Source organism: Engystomops pustulosus, chromosome 1, assembly GCF_040894005.1.
Source record: "Engystomops pustulosus chromosome 1, aEngPut4.maternal, whole genome shotgun sequence".
In the NCBI taxonomy this organism is placed as follows: domain Eukaryota; kingdom Metazoa; phylum Chordata; class Amphibia; order Anura; family Leptodactylidae; genus Engystomops; species Engystomops pustulosus.
The window spans coordinates 180,743,646-180,764,999 of NC_092411.1; the positions used below are offsets into that span (position 1 = coordinate 180,743,646).

At 39.2% G+C, this 21,354-nt stretch overlaps 1 protein-coding gene and 1 long non-coding RNA gene across 7 annotated transcripts in view; one reads left to right on the plus strand and one right to left on the minus strand.

Moving 5' to 3' along the window:
- The window catches only part of PSD3 (pleckstrin and Sec7 domain containing 3), a 350,748-nt gene that overhangs the window by 130,619 nt on the left and 198,775 nt on the right, over positions 1-21,354 (minus strand). The window lies entirely within an intron of this gene.
- Positions 422-17,561, plus strand: LOC140068863 (uncharacterized). Its single transcript, XR_011848603.1, has 2 exons — positions 422-519; positions 17,306-17,561. It is a non-coding gene; the product is annotated as an uncharacterized lncRNA (long non-coding RNA).

The window sequence follows — 21,354 nt, forward strand, 5'->3', positions numbered from 1 at the left end:
TGGCACCTGTTTTTAATACACATCTTTGCAGAATAAAAAGTGATTTGTTATCATTTACAATGTGGAAAGCTATGCCACATCTCTAATAGAAAAGTTCAACAAATAACTGTCCACTCTTTTTGATGACCTACTGTAACTAGACATTATAGACTTTTATTCTCGTGTGTACATGTTACTCAGATCCTAAACGTCCTAGCTATTCTGTTTCCATAGAAACAAACATTTTTGTTATTTCATTGTACTGTTGCCTACGTAAGCCATGAACATGAACTTTTTGTTACCAGCTAATGCTGCAAATTGTTCCATCTACCTGACATTTTTTAAAGTTAATTTATGATTTTAAAGTGAATTACTGCTTCTTTGCATGTATTTAACCCCTTTCAGACATTTCTCAATAATGTCACAAAGGATAGAGTGTATACAGTGAGCTCCGAAGAGGAGTCCGCTCCATACGCAGCATGTGTCAGCTGTGTATTACGGGATTAAAGATAGATCGGTTCCCCTTAGTTGTGAAAAGAGGTATTGATTTGGTTAGAACACCCTTCACTACGTACAACTTCATATTTTTTCATGACTATGTTATCTCCCCCATGGTTGCCATCTAAGTTTACATTTCAAGCCCCTTGAGCATAGTGCATTTAAAACAAGTAATCCTTGGCCACCAAATAAAATTACATCCACCTAAAAATGCAAGCAGTTTGAAGAAATCCATGTTGAGTAAAATGTAGACTAATGTGCAATGACGCCTTGAAGGAGTCGATAGACTAGTAATCTCCGAAACTTCCCAGTGCACAAATACTCTTGTAATGGGCTCTCTTTTTTTAATTGGCATAGCTCTTATGATATCCATACAACTCGCTTTATACAGCTACCTGGACATATCTGTAGATCCTACAACGTTACCGCCAATTCCAATTGGAAACACAAACTCCCAGAAGCATTCAAGGAGAATCATGGAGTACCCCTTTAAGTGTAAGACTGAATAGAATGACATGTTCTACATTAAGCTCACCAATCTAATGTCACAAATCTTTCAATAAATAAACAAATACAAAAGATTGAAACATCTAGTATTCCAATTCCGTACTATGGGGAAGATCATTAAATGGTACCCTGCATCTTTTAGTTTGTTGCTCATGTAGCTGGTGTATCCAGGCAGTTATAACACAATCTTTCTTCCATTACAATGGAGGGCTTTCACTTGTCTGTTTTTTTTCTTTGTTTTACAACACTATTAATCTAAATTTTCCAATTATCCACGTTCATTATACAAACGGACACGAACAACCATGGTGTCATGCTGTGTTGGCAAAGGGAATGCTTACAGACTTTTGCTCTCTCTCTTCTTGAAGGCCATTTGCATCATTTTGACCAAGCAAAAAAAATATAGAGCTATAAATCCGAAAAAAAAATCTATCGGTAGTTTGACTCATAAAAAGGGAGAGGAAGTTTTATATAGGGCAAAACTGCAAAACCAGAAAGAGTCCAGAGAACCGTCTGAAGGTATTTGTTGAAATATCATGCTGATGGTACAGGTGAACTGTAAAACTTTGCAATGTACCTTACCTTCACTGAACAGGATAATTTTCTATCCCCCAAGGAGAATACAACCTCCCATTAGAAATGTTTTCTATATTTGCAACATTCTATTATACGTGAACCCGAACACTTCCTTCCTGCACCAGAATCCCCTACTACAAACATCTGTCTAACCCTTTCTGCACTCCTATTCCCAACCTTTCGACAACAGTCATCACTCTAATTGCCGGGAGCAACATCTTTCCGCAGTGATGCTGTTCCTGGGCTTGCATCCCTAATATCAGCCAAACATGCATATTTATGAGAGTTGGTCATCTCAGTCCTAGCCTCCCTGGCACTTTTCCCTCTTCAACTTTTTCTAACTGTTATCCAGCTACCCTATCCCTGTACACTAATAAGCAAAAAAAAACAAACCTTTTCTGATCTTACCACTAGGCTGCAATGAGTGAAAAATTTAAAGGGATCAGAAGACTTTCTGTACCCACTATAGTAACATTGGTTCTGGCTATGTACCTATGTACATTAGGTCTATCTTCTCTGTGGTAAAATATCTATGTAGTAAGCTTCTGAAATCTATGTAGAACATGTCCCCTTGTAATATGTATAGTTACATTATATTTTCTAAGCAAAAGGTTTAGTTAGTTTACCATTTTTATGCTCATTTAAAACCTCTAGTCCACTGGGAGGCCACAATCCATTTACAGCCCTTAGCTGGTGATACTCTTAAACTTTTACTACTACACTACCACATCAGAGGGGAAACCAATGTGTGCGGGAATGGGGGGGGGCACAAAATCTGTCAGTCAGGGGCACATGAAGAGCCTGCGTAAGATAAAGCTCACTCAGTTGGTTTGCAGGTTGGAGAACAGTGGCTATGCTGTTAAACAGAAGGGTACACCAACAATTCTGCCAAGCTTTCCACTTCAGGTTGAATATGACAGGATGTGAAAGTTGGGAAGTATTAGAAATGTGCATAGCAACAGTGTAAGCAGTATATAGGTGCTACCCATTTGAACAAACAAATATCTACCAGCAATCAAAAAGTTAAAAAAAAAGTACTAATCTCTGGCATTCCAGATGAATTCTGCAGAAAACAAAGGTCATATTGCACTAATTTCATACTATCTGCAGAGCCTGGTTACAATCTTCTACAAATCCATGGAAACCGTTTGCAGAAAATATGAATCTTTTATCTGCAAAGAAAATTCTAATTTTTTGCTTGGATGAATGAGATGCCCAGAGCAACAAATTAAATGATAGAATATCTAGTATCTTACAAGTGAAAAATTGCAAAAATATAAATAAACAAGAATTTACATATATGAGTAAAGAGTCCCCAAAACTATCCGAAAAGAGAAGTAATCTTTCTATGGGGCTAGTAGATTAAATCCTTAGTGACGTGTCCTGAAAAGGCAATTTTTGCTGAGTTTTTTTTTGGGATGCATAGAGCTAGTTAAAAAGGTAATAAAAGTTTTAAACTTTTTTTCATTTTTATTTTGGGTTAAAAGTGGAAAAAAAGGCTTTTTTTGTCATTTATAGTACTTTTTTTAAATTTTCAAATGAATTCCAAATAAACATCATTAATGAATTCCCTATTTTGTTTTGGTCGTTTTGATATACAATATGCGTAGTCTAGGGCAAACGGGGCAATTATGGTGATGCTTTTTGTAGTGTAGCTGGGGATTATTTTTTATAATATGGGGAAATGTCAATGTAATTTTACGAATATTTATTAATATTTTTTTTGTGTGTATGTGTGTTTTTACTTTATATGTCCCCCATGAGGTCATAAAAGACCCCTGGGGGACAATTTCACTTTTTTTTAAATTTAATTTTATTTCTTTTACAAGTTTTCCCCTGTAACTGAGGCATCTATAAAGAGCCATAGTAATAGTGGAAATGACCTCCCGTCACTGGGGATTCTAATCAGAGCTGTACTGGGTCTAATTAGACCCAGCAGCTCTGATAAACCCCTTTAGACCTGGAGGTCACATGACCACAGAGTCCATGCCAGCTCTACTCCTCTATGCATTGCGCTCATTTAGCGCAATGCTGTGAGGAGCGGAGAAGCAGTGACGAGACGAAAAAACGGTCAGAGAGCAAAATTAAGGTGCAGTCCATGTAAACTTTTGGCGCACATCTCATGGATGTCGGCATTTTTATGGCGTAGGACTGATTATTACTGTTTACCCATTAATTACTTACAGTCATGCGCCATTTTAATACCATGTTTCCCCAAAAGTAAGACAGTGTCATACATTCTTTTTACCCCCAAAAGTCCCACTATGTCTTACTTTCGGGGTATGTCTTATATTGGAAAAAGTTAAGGAAACTTTACATGGTGCATTTTGTGAATTGCTTACTTGGTAACGTAATGGCGATCAGATCAATTCCTCTCTAGTGCTGGGTAAAGGTGTGGCTTCTTCTTCCTCATGGAGGAGCCGCTGTGCCACCAGTGGCTGCAAATGAGGGCACTGAGGCTGCGTGTTTTTGTATGTTGTCCATGGTCCTGATGAACCACGGACAACATTACTGCTGCTCCCGCGGCCTCCACATCCCTCCACTCATTCCGCTCCAGATTTGCTCTAACCGTCCACATCCCTCTCTAACCTAACAGTTAATGCAGCAAAAGGTACCAGTACTATGGCTTATATTTTTCCAACATACAGTCTACTATGTTGTACTTTCGGGGTAGGTCTTACATTAGCTGACCCCCCTAAAATTCCCACTGTGTCTTACTATCGGGGGTGTCTTACTATTGGGGAAACAGGGTACATCGAGCTGTGCTTTCTGGAGACTGATCTCCGATGCCGACAGTCGTGCTTGCGCCAGAATTAGTAAATCCCCCCCAATGTCAGTCAATTTTACATCAAATCTCATTCTCGGTGGCTTGTGAAGTTTAGAAAGTTAAAGTTCAGGTTTTAGAGTAGGTGCCACCAAGTTCTTTAAACATATGAGAACACAATTCTGACTTTTTTTGTAACACATTTATTTAAAGGGTATACCCATTTTAACCACTGGATATGCCATTAAAACCTACTTCTCATATGATAGTTTTCATGGCTGAGTGTTGTATTCTACATTGATTAAATCAATCAACATGTATAAATGAAAGGTACCAGTAACTGTTCTGAAAATGCAGAGTCTGCAACTAGCAGGCTCTATGTTCTCATCCAAACAATTCCCCCCTCCCTTAGAACATGCAGCCTCACAAATGAAGCAGGGGATTGTAGCAGTACCTTCTCATTATTATTTTTTTTTTTTTAAGAGAAGGGGTTAGTTGACAACATAGCATACAGCTTTAGGACAATCTCTTCTCTTCCAATATCAATCCATTCTCCCACAAACAGGTAGGTTTGGCAATCTATGGGCTCATTCACACGGCCGAATATACATCCCTATAGACGGCAATGGCGTATCTTCCTGCGAGTGTGCGGCCGAGCACCGCTGTTTCCTATGGAGGGCGGAGGGGTCAGCACCTCCCGGGCATAGCGCGTGTGAATGAACCCTAATGTGTATGGCTAATTCTGTGAGGTCTCTGCACATTACAAGATAGATATAGATCTCTGCTTGCAGCCATTCTATAGAAAGCTTCATTGCTTACTACCAGTGGATAGAAATCCATCCATGGTCACACAGGTGCACGGCTCGTTATATCACACAGATTTGATTACTCTCGGTGATATTATGAACTGTGCACTTGTGTGACATCACATGAACAGAGACCGTTTCTATCCACTGGAAGTAAACATCCAATCTATAGAATGACAGCAAGCAGAGATCTAAAAAACCATGAGAAATTGATACAGCACGGAGCCATAACACGGAGAAAGATATGTCCCATCTTTTCCCCATGTATACAGCAACACAGTGCAGCACGCGTGCTCATTGCCGTCAATGGGGGATATATCTATGGCGCTTTACATAGTGCCCCCTACAGTCGTCTGAATGCAGCCTTAGTATATTGGAAACTTGTGTACATTTTCATTGCTAGTAAACTACCTTTATCCTTTGAATTTCAACATGACAGAAGATTCTCCATTTTAAATAGAAACTGAAAATGTAAAGCCCTTTGCTTTCATTTTTTAATCCTTATTTATTTGTAAGACCTTGTTCTTGTCTCTCTGTTAATGGTCTACTGTATATCAGCTGTCATTGTGAATAGTGTGTAGGTGGAAAGCTCCGCTTATTGTTCTAAATGCTGAGACATTGATGTCATTCACTTCTAAACATTAACTCTCAAATAGCATTTTTCTCCCTGGTTTTAATACATTCAGTCTGTTATGGTAATTCACTTTACTGAGGATAGAAGACTAAACAATCTACAGGACGAGCTCAATATGGACATCTATGACTATGAAATACCTTTAATGACATAGATCCTTATTGCTCTAAGCAATAATGATCTCAAACGATGTAAATGTATAGTGAACCCCGGCAAAAGAAAATGATGCCTGTTCACACTAAAGACAAAAGCATAAAAGTAAATAAAAATGAATACCATATGAAGAAAGCCCAGATTATTTACAGGGTCAGACAGTAGGTGTTCTCCTTATAATAATAATCTTTATTTATATAGCACCATCATATTACGTAGCGCTTTACAAATCATAGGAAACAAATATAAATGTAATGTAACAGAGCACAACATTTGTATGGAACAACAGGAGTGAGGTCCCTGCTCGCCAGAGCTTACGGTTTATGAAGATGATGGGGTAACACGAGGTAAAAGAATATTTAATGGTCAAGCCATTCTTCTTAGGGAATAGAACAAAATATAATAAATGGAATTGCTGTCGCTTGAACCACTCAGCCGTCATCTTATATACCAGGTCCAGGGTGAATGGGACTGCAGAGAAGTCTGGTGCCTGTTGGTTGCTGGATAACAGATGGGAGGACGACACAGGACGGGTTAGTAGAAGAGTTAAAACTTCATGCAGTTAATGAGTGTTATAGGCTTGCTTAAAGAAATGGGTTTTAAGAGCACGTTTAAAACTTTGGAGGTTAGGTATTAGTCTGATAGTCCGGGGCAGAGCATTCCATAGAATTGGTGCAGCTCTAGAGAAGTCCTTAAGGAGAGATTGCCAATTAAGGCCACCTTAAAGGCATGTGGAGACTTATGTGCATGTGGGAAGAATGCAAATAAGTTTTCCAAGGAAAACAATACCTCCTTTTGTTACCTTGGAAGGCAGCCTCCTTAACATCAAGTATGACCTACAAGATATATGGATATACTGGTTTGGCTTAATCCCACATCATGTTTTTAGACTGCCTTTCAAGGTAGCAAAAGGAGGTATTGTTTCCATTTAACATCTTGGAAAACTTATTTGCATTCTTCCCAGATTTCTCACAGGCATATAAACCCTCTATACAGGAGGCAGAACTTGAGTACCATAAAAATTGCCAAATATGGTAAATGTTTTATAGAAACAAAGAAAGCAGCCATTTATCTATTGTTAAACCTTTATGACGACCTATAAACTGTTTCCGGAATACAGCCAGAAGTCCAGCCTCATTCTCTGGGTGACACCTGCATTTCTTAAACTGCAGCCGAGCTCCTTAAAGGGGTATTCCAGGAATATGAACGTCTGATACAAAAACCTATGATGCTATAAATAAAAGAATATAACAAAGCTCAATGTCATTAGTCACAAAATGGAGCTTAAATAGTTTGATTTTTTGATTCACAAAATTTTATGGCAAAATTTATGCAGAGTTATCACCAAGATGGCCGCCACTGGAAACTACAAGTCCCTTTATCCTTTAGTTCTCAGTAACTCCTCCTCAGTCTTATTTTCTGCCCACAGTGATGATGTAATAGACTGTCCTGCTCTGTTACCATAATAATGATGTGTACCTGCCATCATGGCACATCACCACAACACTGGCCATACTGGATGCACTTCAACCAACCGACTACAGCCAAACATGGTGAAGATGACATGACCTGCCCAGATAACTGCAGGCCATGTGATGTGGACATGCAACTAGCGGCAATCTTCTGTCCTGTGTCTTCTCCGCTGGGAGGAAATCAACAGATTGATTAAAGGACCAGTAGCATTTTAATTCTTCATTACAGTGCATGTCCACAGCATTTTTCAGCTAATGTGAGGAAAATTTTAAATAACAACTAATTACATAGTAGCTTATGTTTTACTGACTCATTTGTGTATATATATGAATTATGCTTGGAATACCCCTTTAACCGCTTAACGACTTGGCCCTTTTTAGTTTTTTTCACTTCCATTTTTCACTCACCACCTTCAAAAATCTATAACTTTTTTATTTTTTTTCACATGAAGAGCTCTGTGATGGCTTTGTTTTCTGATTAACAAATTACACTTCATAGTGACGGTATTTAATATTCCATGCCGTGTACTGGGAAGCTGGAAAAAAATTCCAAATGCAGTGAAAATGGTGAAAAAAAAACGCATTTGCAACATTGTCTTGTGGGCTTGGATTTTACAACTTTCACTGTGTGTCACAAATGACTATGTCTAATAAATATCTAATTTATTCTTTGGGTCGGTACGATCAAGGGGATAACAAATTTGTATAGGTTTTATAATATTTTCATACATTTACAAAAATTAAAACCTCCTGTACAATTATTATTTTTTTTTTTCATTTTGCCATGTTCTGGCGTCAATAACTTTTTCTTACTTTGGTGTACGGAGCTGTAGGTGGTGTCATTTTTTGCGACTTTTGATGGCGTCTTCATTGCTATAATTTTTTAGAACTGTGTGACCTTTTGATCACTTTTAATAGATTTTTTTTTTATATTTTTCAGACTACCTAGGGTAATTTAACCCTAGGTTGTCTGATCGATCCTATCATATACTACCATACTACGATATGGCAGTATATGGGGATTTTCCTCCTCATTCATTACAATGTGCAATTAGCACATTGTAATGAATGGGCTAAAACGAGAAAGCCTCGGGTCTTCGGAAGAGCCGAGGGTGTCATGGCAACGGATTGCTGCTCCCCAATGACGTCACGGGGAGCAACGATCCACGGCAAGATGGCGGCGCCGATCGCAACTGTTACCTGTAAGCCTTTACTGCAATATGCAGCAAAGACTTACCGGCTATGGAGAGGGCTCGGCCCGTGAGCCCTCTCCATGCACCGGGACCCGGCTTGAGCTGTACTAGTATGGCGCAAATCGGGAAGTGGTTAATGATGCATTTGGATCTGATTTAGCGAAATGAGGGGGAATCGTAAAACCTTCCAAATTTTTCCATAAATCCACCTGTCCATAAGCAGTTTTCCACAGCATAAAACATTTTCCTACATATCGATGGCAGTTTCCACCCACAATCCATTTCTGTTTACCACACCCATGTACAGATCATTTATAATACTTAAGAAATATAATAAAAGATAGTAATAATTTATTCTGTAGTCAAATAACTAGCAGTCTGAATGAAGCATCACATGAATACCTGTTAAAGTTTCCACTTCACTTTCTGCTCAGGTAGCCATTCTTACTAAAGCCAGCCTAGTTTAATGATGAATCAATGAATGTAACCCAAGCACACTGACCTACTGGTGTGTACCGCCTCTGGTAGAATTTGCTCTTCTTTTTGATTTTAAAGCCCTTGTTTTTTTAATCTTTTTTTGTAAAGTATGCAAATGAGCCTGAGGTTTCCAGGCTTCCTTGACATCTATGGAGCCAGGTGCCCCTTAGCCTAATTTGCAAAATGTTTAAAACTAGAGATGAGCAAGTATACTCGTCCGAGCTTGATGCTTGTTCGAGTATTAGCGTACTCGAAACGGCTTGTTGCTCGGACGAGTATTTCCCCTGCTCGAGAACGAGCTTTCATAGTTTCTACGGTTGAAAAAAGACACTTGTCCATCAAGTTCAACCAAGGAAGGGAAGGGATTGGATGAGGAAGGGATTCAGGGGAAACAATTCTAAATAACATAACCATCAATGTTATTTAGGTGTAAAAAGGCATCTAGACCCTTCTTGAAGCTATCCGCTGTCCCTGCTGTGACCAGCGCCTGAGGCAGGCTATTCCACAGATTGACCGTTCTCATAGTAAAAAAAGCCCTGTCGCCTCCGGTGATGAAACCTTGATTTCTCCAAACGGAGACAGTGCCCCCTCGTCTTTTGATTTGATCTAATCTGAAACAACTTACCACCATATTTTTTGTATGGACCATTCATATATTTAAATAAATTAATCATGTCCCCTCGTAGTCGTCTCTTTTCCAGACTAAATAAATCTAGTTGTTTTAATCTTTCCTCATAACTGAGACCCTCCATACCCCTTATCATTTTTGTGGCTCTACGTTGAACCCTCTCCAGCTCCAGGGCATCCTTTTTATGGACCGGTGCCCAGAACTGGACAGCATATTCCAGGTGTGGCCGAACCAGTGCCTTGTATAGTGGTAATATTACATCGCTATCACGAGAGTCCATACCACTTTTGATACATGACAAGATCCTACTGGCTTTAGAGGCAGCTGATTGACATTGCATGCTGTTATTCAATTTATGATCTACTAGTACCCCCAGGTCCTTCTCAACAAGGGACTCTCCCAGATTTACTCCCCCAAGGACATATTTTGCCTTTGGATTATTGGCCCCCAGGTGCATAACCTTACATTTATCCACATTAAACCTCATTTGCCAAGTGGATGACCAAACATTCAGTTTGTCCAAGTCACCCTGCAGCCTATGAACATCCTCCATAGACTGTATTACACTACACAGTTTGGTGTCATCTGCAAAAATAGACACAGTGCTATTAATTCCTACCTCTATATCATTAATAAATATATTAAATAGTAGTGGGCCAAGCACAGAACCCTGGGGTACACCACTCATAACTGGTGACCATTCCGAGTAGGAATCATTGACCACAACTCTCTGGATACGATCCTTCAGCCAGTTTTCAATCCAATTGCAAATGATTTCTGCCAAACCAATAGTCCTAATTTTACCCATCAGGCGTCTATGAGGGACAGTGTCAAATGCCTTTGCAAAGTCCAAGAACACAATATCCACAGCTGCTCCTCCATCCAGGCATCTGATCACCTCTTCATAAAAGCAGATAAGGTTAGTTTGACAACTTCTATTCTTAGTAAACCCATGCTGGCTGTCACTTTCACTTAAGGAAACACAGTGAAGAACAGTGAAAAGAGTGAAAACATTTTTCCGTACATCTGCTAACTTATCCGAAGACACGAGTGCCGAACGGTGTTCTTCACAATAGTATGTGAAGAACAATATGTGTGAAGAACACATTGCAGATGTTTAACACGAGTTATTCTCCTTTTTTTTTTTTTTTTTAAATAAATTTTTATTGGAATTTTCAACAATACAATCATAAACAAGTGATGGTAGCCAATATTATGTATCATGCATAAGACAAATGCTAGAATTGTAGCCTTGCTTTATAAGAGTATATGCTAAGTAAGTGTCAGTTAGACCAACTGAGTAATTATATGCAAAGGTAGAGGGGGTACCTCTAATATACATTATACATGGTACAGTTCTATCTTTTACGGATCTTATATAATTAACCATCATTACTTAAATCCATTTGGCAACATTCCCAACTTAAAACAAACTAAACCAACCAAACATTTTGGGCACATAGTTGTTAACTTGTTTCCTTAACCATACGGATTAGTGAAAACAGAGTAAAATTTTATATTAGGATGAGCAGCATCAAGTTTTTATATTGTTAATCCACGGGTCTCAGGGGCTAGTGATGGGTGTAGCTTAATCCAAGGGGCCCACATATCCCGAAATTTCTAAAAAATCCCATTTTTATACGCAATTATCTTTTCATAAGTACAGTGTTCTGCTAATAGATCTTGTAGCTCATGCAGCATTGGAGGGGCCTGGCACTTCCACTTTCTAGCTATTAACAGTTTGGCTGCCATTAAAATATGACCAATTAGTCTCCTACTCTTTAAAGGAATATTTGTGACTCCCACTCCTACCAATGCTAGTCCTTGGTCCATTTTTACCCTAGTTGGAGACACTTTTGAGCACATATCAAATACCCCACTCCAATAAGTGGAAAGTTTCGGACATTCCCAGAATATGTGCGTTAACGACCCTTCCATCGTACAGCCTCTCCAGCACTTGCCAGAAGAACCTGGATAGATTTTTGCTAGTTTTGCTGGTGTAAAATACCACCAAGTCAGGATTTTCTGATGTACCTCCATCATATTTGCTGAGTGGGACGCCTTAGATGCCCAATAAAATGCTGCGCTCCATTCTTTATAATCTATATCTCTTTTCAGGGCCCTTTGCCATTTTGAAAGATGGGAGTTCGAGTTTACAGATTCGTTTTTGCGTAATACTTCGTAAATCAGTTTGGAGGATTTCCATAGTTTATTAGATTTCCCTTCCAATATATTTGATAAAGGCTCGGGGAGAGACAAACTTTGGCCTGGAGATTTTATTAGTAAAGCTCTAATTTGGGCGTAGAGGAGAAAATCTGCTTCTGCAAGCTGGTATTTTTCTTTTAAGGCATAAAACGTGGATGGAGAATCATCTACATAAAGGTCGCTGAAAGTATGAATGCCTTTAAGAACCCAGTGCTTGACTTTAAGGCTTGGATTAATTATATTTACGACTTCTAATGGGATGTTGATGGATTTAGTTGTACGGGAGATAGAATGGATAGAAAGAAGTGATTTCCATGCTTCTATTGATGTTCTTATTGTAGGTGTATTTTTTAGGGGAAGGGGAATATCTTTCCTTATGGAATGTGCTACAAGAATATTTTTCAGAGGATGATTTCCTGCTAGATATTCTTCTAAATCTGGCCAACTAGAGTGGGGATAAGCTCCTCCCCATGCCTTTAGTTGTTGAGACACTATAGTTCTATGGTATAACCATAAATTTGGAACCCCCATACCTCCCTGCAGCCTAGGGGAGTACAGAACATTTTGGGCAACTCTAGGTTTCTGGCCCTTCCAAATGAATCTCAGCATCTGCTTTTGAAATTTTTGTATTAAAGGTTTAGGGATAGGTATAACCAAGGCCCTCAGAAAATACAAGATCTTTGGTAGGACCATCATTTTGTACAGAATTATTCTACCTAGCCACGAAGGTTCAACGTTGCTTAATGCATCAACTTCTTTTTGTATCTCGTTAAATAGGGGGAGAAAATTTTTCTTTGCTAAGTTAGTGATTGGGGAGCAAATTTTTACCCCTAAGTAAGTGATTTCCTCCTCAACCCACTTGAACGGAAATTTCTCCAACAGTTGTTTACGAAGAGGCTTGGAAATATTGATGCCCAATATAGAGGATTTGTCTGCATTAACTTTATAGAAAGAGACCTTTCCAAAGTCATCCAAAATCTGCATAACCTCTTTTAGTGAACTTAAAGGGTCTGACAGCATAAGTACCACATCGTCAGCAAAGAGGCCAATTTTGTGTTGACAATTTTGAGTGTTAATCCCTTTAATTAAATCTCTTTCCCTTATTAAGGATGCCATTGGTTCCATCAGCATAACAAAAATTAAGGGGGACAATGGGCACCCCTGTCGAGTGCCGTTAGTTATTTTCAGCGACTGAGACAGGTACCCATTTGCTAGGATCCGTGCTGTCGGTGATGAATATAAAGCTTGGATTGCTCTCAGGATATTACCATCAAAACCAAATTTTCTCAAGGTAGAAAAGGCAAACCCCCAATGGACCCTGTCGAACGCCTTCTCCGCATCCAGGGTGAGGAGCAGAGAAGGCGCTCGAGAGGACTCCATCACGGATACTACATCTATTATCCTCCTCGTACCATCGGAGGTCTGTCGACCCTTGGTAAACCCTGCCTGATCATTGTGGATTATACTAGGGAGGATCTTAAGTATTCTATTGGCTAAGATTTTTGCAAATATTTTGGTGTCGCAATTTAGTAGGGAGATGGGTCTAAAATTTGGAGGAGAAGAAGGCTCCTTTCCCGGTTTAGGGAGAGTGACAATAGTCGCTTCTAACATTTCAGCCGGTAATGTTCCCTTTATCATAGCTCTGTTGAAGACTTCCAGCATATAGGGACCCAGAATTTGGTAGAAGGATTGATAATATTCATTTCCGAACCCGTCCGCTCCTGGGGCCTTGTCTTTTTTAGCTGCTTTTATTGTATCGGTCAGTTCTGATATGGTGATGGGGGAGTTTAAATCCTCCAATTGGGCTTCAGATATTGATGGGAGCTTAGCTTTCAACAAAAACTCATCTATTTCTTTTTGATTCGGTATATGCGTATCCTTACTGGCTGCAAGGTTGTATAGTTTTTCATAAAATGCCTTAAACAAATTAGCTATTTCTTGAGGATGACTTTCCTTTATGGGAGGATTTTTGGACCTATATAGGAAAGGAATAGAAGTTTTCACTCTCCTAGGCTTGACTCTTCTGGCCATCAGTCTACTAGGCTTATTGAAAGATGAATAAAATGATGCTTTATTATTAGTTAACTGCTTATTGTAGCTACTCATAAGGGCCTCTCTTAAGTTTTGTCTAGCTATACCTAGCTCAGTATATTTGTTTGCATCAAAACCCCCTTGGAGTTCTTTTTCCAGGGATTGAATTTTTTTAATGCTTTCATCAAATTTTCTATCTTTAGCCTTATTCATCTGAGCACTTATTTGCATTAATATACCTCTAATTCCTATTTTGTGGGCAACCCATAATTTTTCTGGGGTTATTCCCTCTGAGTTATTTATTTTGAAGAATTCCAACATGGCTCTTTCTATTCTCTCCTTCAGCGAGGGAAGATAGTATACATAAGTGGAATTTCTCCACCTCCTAGTGGGGAGAAGCTTGGGAGAGAGATTAATTTCTAGGAAGATGGGTGCATGGTCTGACCAAGTAGCCACCCCTATGTCAGAAGAGTCTATCCATGGGAGAGTGTCCCTATCTGTCAGGAAAAGATCGATCCTTGTGAATGTTTTATGTCTGTTAGAAAAGTAGGAATATTCTCTGGAATTTGTGTTACAACACCTAAAACAGTCAAACAAACCCTCGTTTATAAGCCAAGGACCCAAAGATGGGGGAGAAACCCTGCTCTGGTTAGACGAGTCAACCCGGGGATCTGGTACCAGATTGAAATCCCCACATAATATCAAGTTGCCTTTCTGGATGCATCTGATCTTTTTCATCAATTTATTTAGAAACCTCTTTTGTGCTGAGTTCGGACAGTAAATGTTTACCAAGGTAAAAATCACTGAATTAATGGAACAAACCAGAGCAAGGAACCTTCCTCCATCATCTTCTAGCACCTCTTGTACACATATATTAACATTATCCCTTATTGCAATAAGGACCCCCGCTACTTTTGTATCTGCATTAGCTTGATAACATGACGGGTATTTACTGTTAAAGAAATTCGGACACTTGTTTTTAGCAAAGTGCGTCTCTTGCAGGCAGATGATATCCGCCTTTACCTTATTCGCCTCTCTCCAGACTGAGGATCTTTTAAACGGAGAATTGAGCCCCTTTACGTTTAATGAAAAAATTTTAAGAGACATTTGAATATTTATAAAATGCTATTTGTAGCCCTTGGAGCTTACAAAGATTAGCCCGCTCATCTCTGGTAAATACATCACTATGGCCCATAAAATTCAAAACAATATAAACTATTAAACAAACTAACATGTTGGCAATGGAGGGGACACATTGATCCTGCTGCCATTGCCTAGAAGATGCTAGTGAATTATTAATACACAATGCAATTATCAAAATCAGAACTACAGGAAAATACAAAACCTGGTGGTACATGGGGGAAAACAGTCCACCTGCAGCTTTTCGACTTGCAACCGATCAGCTTACTCAAACAAAGAGAAGAAATCTCCAAATTTTTCTCCCGATGGATGCTCTCATACCGTATCCCAGTCCTTTTGGACCTTTTTCTGCTGTAGAGCCTGCTTTATTCTTGTTGGCTCCATCTCTTCGATGCCCCATTTTTCCAGTAAAGACCGTCCATCTTCTGGGCATAAGAGAACATGAGTCTTCCCATCGTTACGGACCAATAATTTCAGTGGAAACCCCCATTTATAAGGGATTTTTTGGTTGCGTAGAGCTGCTGTTATCGATCCGAAACTCTTCCTCGCTTGCAGGGTCGCCTGAGACAAATCTGCGAAAAGCTTTATTTCTGAGAATGGCTCTGGAAGTGATGGATGATTTCTGGAAGCGAGCATCAAAGCTTCTTTCACGTGATAAAAATGTAACCTTGCAATCACATCTCTTGGAAGGTTCTCAGGAATATTCTTGGGCTTAGGAAGCCTATGAGCTCTGTCAATTAAGCATTCTGGAATCGGAGCCTCTGGTAGAGTGGAGGATATTAATTGGGTTAGATACTCTCTTAACTCGGAGGGGGAGACTGATTCAGGGATCCCGCGAAATTTAATATTATTTCTCCGTCCCCTGTCCTCCATATCGGCTAGCTTAAGTTTCATCGATTCCACCGTTTCCTCCAAACCATAATGCGCATCAATTAGCTCGTTGTGAGAGCTAGTCAATTCTGACATCTTATTTTCTAAGTGGTCAACTCTGCCCCCTAGATCATCCATGGAGGAGTGTATGGCTGAGGAGAGCTGGGTTAAGTCCTTCTGTATGGACCCTTTGAGTGCCAGAATCATACCTTTTATAAAGGATTCAGAGGCAGGTTGATTTGATGATGGAAGATCTTCTAGCCGGTTCGCTGATTCAATATAGGTTTCCCTCTCAGTGAACATCACACTTTCCGGTGCATTAGACAGTCTCTGCCTCTGTTTGTCTGGGCTTTGACCGGGCGTATAGGTCTCTCTAGGTCTGACGGCCGCCATCTTAGCTCCACCATCCCTCTTCTCAGGAGACTCAGCGAGTCCTCTTGTAGGGGGTATAACGGTCTCCGGGCTTTTACCGGGTACCTCCGCTATTTCTTCAGAACCTGCCCTGGACGAGGGGGTTCCCGGAGAGGAGCCGTGTGAGCCAGGAGAAGCTCCGTTAGATCGCGGCGGGCCGCCATTTTGTGGCGTGTTCGGGCCCTGCGGTCGGGCCGCAAAAAAGTCTGTGAGCCTTTTAGGACCGTTTTTTGCTCTCTTACCCCTGGTCATCATGTTATGGGGTGCTCCGGTAGGTGGTATTCCGGGATTATATGCTTTTTTAGTCGCTGGGAGATGTTGCTAGCAAGTCTAGAGACGGAGCTCACTCAGATGCGTCCGTCTCAGAGCACAGTCAGGCCACGCCCCCCGAGTTATTCTCCTTTTTGAAGTTCCACGAATATTCCATTGAATAAAAACAGGACTCACTTCATCATTTCTCAATAAAAAAAATGTTTACATTTTACATTTTATTGCAGAGCCTTGGTCCCCTTGAAAGATGCTCGTGTCCTTAAGGGGTAAATAAATGTTCTTATGCTCTACTTCTTTTAAAAAGTTGCAAAAAAGTAGCTAAATGCATAAAAATTCCCAGCACATACACCAGCAGGGACTCCAATTAATATGCAAGCCCCAACCAGTATTTCTATATTTACGCCAGTACAGTGAAGTGGCGGAAATAGTCCAGAGCACCATTTTTAGCAGTGAAAAGTCACAAAAAAAATCTCTAAGACTTTTTTACGCCACAAAAGCCCAGAAAAAACAATGATAAATATTCCCCAATGACTCCATGGTTCCTTTCTTAGCTTACAGAGTTTTAGGTATCATTGGAGAGCATGGTTTGCTTCCTGTATGCAAAACTATTTTTACAGTCTATTTCATTTTTAGAAAAGTGGAAAAGTAGAAAAGTCACTAAGTGAAGTATATTATGTCTTTCTCTTTTCAGCAGCGGAGATCACAGTAAGGTCTTGAGAACAGATGGAGTTTGGCACTCTACATTTAATTTTAATTATCAGCGGTAGACACAGAAACAGTCGTGCCCCGTTGAAGGCTAAACGCATCAAGGAAAAAAAAACGTGTTCAGTCAAATATCAAGGGCCATGGTAATGCGAGACCAGCCTGATGGAATAGATAGGAGCTGCGTTTTCAACCTGTTACTACAAGGTTTTCTTAATATATACAATGCTATCCATTTCACCAAACAGAGTCTCCCTTGTCCACCTTCATTTAAAATGCAATTGTCTGCTATATGTTACTAAAAAATTTAATATCAATTAGAAAGTCTAGTCAGTGGACATCTGCTTTTACTTCTGTTTCCCAGAGCTGATGAGTTAATGTAATTTAACACAGTCTTTGGTAAAAAAATATTCTTGTACTTTAAGACACAATTCTATCTTACAGGGTGAAGCACAAAAAATATAAAGTTCTGCATGCCGATGTTATATTATATATGTGTGTATATGTGTGTATATATATATATATATATATATATATATATATATATATATATATATATATATCTTTTAAGACCAGGTCAAGACATATTTTTTTTAATAATGAAGAAAAAATGAATATGAAACCCAAAGTTTTGCTTGATAATATGGCAACAGTGCTAGTGCAGGGTGCTAGGTTAATTGATCTATGCATTATCAGCCACTGACCTAGATATCCAAAAAAATGTCACAATGACTACTGCCTAAAGCAGTGTGCATACCACAGGACATACATTCAAATGTCATAGACCCTCTAATACCATACTGAACTAGAATATCTCATGATAAAGGTATTTATAGGTGTAATTTCAGTAAATAATGGGCAATCCAGGGAAGACATGTAACAAATGCACAAACATAGGATAGGCAACTTACAACTGGCACAGTTAAAGGAAACCTACCACTACGGATCTACCTATTAAGATAGATCCGGTGGTAGGTGCATCTAACGTAGCTTCACAGACAAGTGCGCACAGCTCCTTGTGCACTGAAGAAGTCTGGGTAGGAGGATCAAAGAGGCTACTGGGGCGTGGAGTAGCCGCGCCGTGTAGCCTCAGCTCCAGCTACTCCACGTCCCAGTAGCCTCTTTAGAAAATTTGCATATTACCCTGATTAAAGATTAGAGGGGAGTAAAGGATTAGCCCTAAAATGGGCTATCCTTACATACGTTCGATGCACCTACCGTCAGATCTACCTTAATAGGTAGATCTGTAGTGGTAGGTTTCCTTTAAGGACAGACCAACATCAGGCAGCAGTATTTTGCTAAAATGGAAATTTTTAAGTCAAAAACCTTATGTGGAACAGAATTGACATTTATTTTCCTACTGACAGCTCTATATTCAGATTCACCAACTATTTATGCAAGAAGTGATGCTGGTGGCTCATTGGTTAATTGGGGAATTTACTAGAATCAATAGAAGATTAGGCTATAGACAAGGACTGCCAGTAATAAATTTATAATCAAAGAACAAACATAAATTTTCTGAGCAACATTTAATCTTCAGTACAATTTCCCTTTCACACTTACAGCAATGTAGGAATTTAAACGCTAAGCAGCTAAGTGGGTGGAAGATGAAAGAATATTTTTTTTTTTAACATTTAACTCTGCCCACACAGTGGGAGTAATATGTCAGCAGGACTAAAGAGAATGTGGCAGCATATTAGAGATTTTTCCTGTTCAAGACGATCCAGAAGCTTAACTTTTCAAAGCAAAAAGCTTGTAAATCTTTCATTTACAATGTAAATCAAAAGATCTTAAATAACATGTTTATTGTCGGCTCATGCTACAAAAATCCTTCACCGGGGAGCCTGGCTCATAATGTCGTTTGCATTACAATAATGAGTCGATGTATTAATAAAAGTGCACCTCTGGAATCTTAATTTGCAATTATAAAATGTTTTAGACCAAATTCACATAAAACTGATACTGGTACCCAAATTTATCTCCATCCCACTCTATCCTGTATATTTCAAGTAGATATGAACCAATAACAACCACGAGAACCAAGGTTTGGACCCAAAAGGTCTAAAAGACAAGTGTCTTTTTTCAACCGTATAAACTATGATACTAGACAAAGCAATTGAACAAGCAGACAAACAAAAAAGGAAAAAAAGAACATAAGACAAAGTAACGGTATGAAAAACTTGGGACAATGACAGAGGAGATAACACAATACTTTGAGGACAGGGGAAAACATTGAAAAGACAGGGGACAGGTAAGAATAAAGGTATTCCCCCTACGCTGTTCCTTTTTTATGTTTCCCCTTTAGGGTGTGTCTAAGAGACCCACCGCACTGACGGTAGCAGCACTTCTCAGCATCTTGGGGGCAAAAATAGTAGAAAGGCTGGAACCCTGTAAAAAACGACCCATGGTTGCCAGACCTGCATAAATTTATCTCTCTTGTAGGTGTCTTTTGCTGACAAATCCTCAGTGCGATAGAGCTGTATCCTCTCTTGGGCTCATGCAGGAATTATGGGAAGCGTGGTGGAGCAGCAGTGGCGCAGTGAGGCAAAATCATAACAGCCTAAGCTTTTGCAGTCCTACTGACCCTCTATCTACAATAAGAATCGTAATATAATCTATGGTTAATCTGATTATCTCTTAATTTCCGTTAATCATTACCAAAGTGCAAAGTCACACAAAATTTTAGTTCATCCCACTTCAGTATAAAAAGTACATCAAATGTTTGAATTTGAGTTTATTCTAGTCTTAAAAAGAGATAAATGTAACCTTTATAACCATGTGATGATTCTACTTCCACTGTGTTATTACATTATTTATTCAACAACAACTAGGTCACCATGTACAATTAGTGCGGCAGATTTATCAAGGTGTCTAAAACTATGACATAGCAGTGCGGAGTTAGATGGACCGTCTTAGCTTTCATGCACACAAACAAATCCATCCTTTATTTGCAGCCCATGTTTTATTGGTGTATCTAGTGGCTTAAAAGAATTTGCGTTAACCGTATTACTGATTTCTGGAAGAAAAACAAAAATGGCCTCAATCTTTTTGTTTTAATTTAAAATAAAGCATCTACATATTTACAGCTCTCCACAATTCCCCTTCAAAAACAGCAACCTCTGATAACAGATCTTGGGGATTGTTATGGAACATGATAGTGTATAAAGAATAGCTGCTATCAGTTTCAAGGTCATGAACTGGGGTAGAGCCTTCCTGACTTGCCCCGATAGACCCAGTTCACATTTGCGATGGACTTTCCATTACATCTTTCTGTTATATAGTATTGAAACAAAATAGAGAAGGTGAACGGAAGGTCTTTCTTTTACCTTCCATTAACCATAAGGTTCGTGGAGGAAAGGGTAACGCAGGCCATTGCCCTATTTTTCTGTGATAAATAACAGCATAATGCATGCAGATGTAAACTTAGATTTATAATGAATTTATGATTATATAAAAACAGTTTGCTTGCTTAATGGAACCGAAAGAATAAAATAGTGTTATAAGGATCAAAGTATTTCTAACGCCTACTGTGTCTTCTGGCATCATTAGTGGCAAGATCAAGAAACATGTTTGGGTTGGAGGAGACTTACAGTATATATTTCGAGAAAAAAAAATCCAGCACCAGCCTTCAGTGTGGTTTCCATAAAATCTGGCTCATGGATCTTCATTATTTATGAAGAAAAGGACAATACAGATATAGGTCCGGGAGTGACCACCAGTTCACATAAAAATTGCATGCAGCAGATCTACACATTTCGATCGTTAATCCTGCTCTTAGTGATGGCACTTAGCCATGGAAACAACACTGAAGGCTGGTGCTGGATTATTATTTCTTTCTTGATCTATATGCTCCTTGTATCCTGGGGGGATCCATTGTACATGCCGAGGACTATTGCATAAGAGTAGGTGAGTAGATACATATGCTTTACTTTAGTCCCAGACTGCAATGATCAGCTGTAAGGTGTCAGTAATCAAGCTTTATTGATAATCCTTATTCCCATTACAGCATAAAATTCTGAAAACCCAATTGTCACAGGG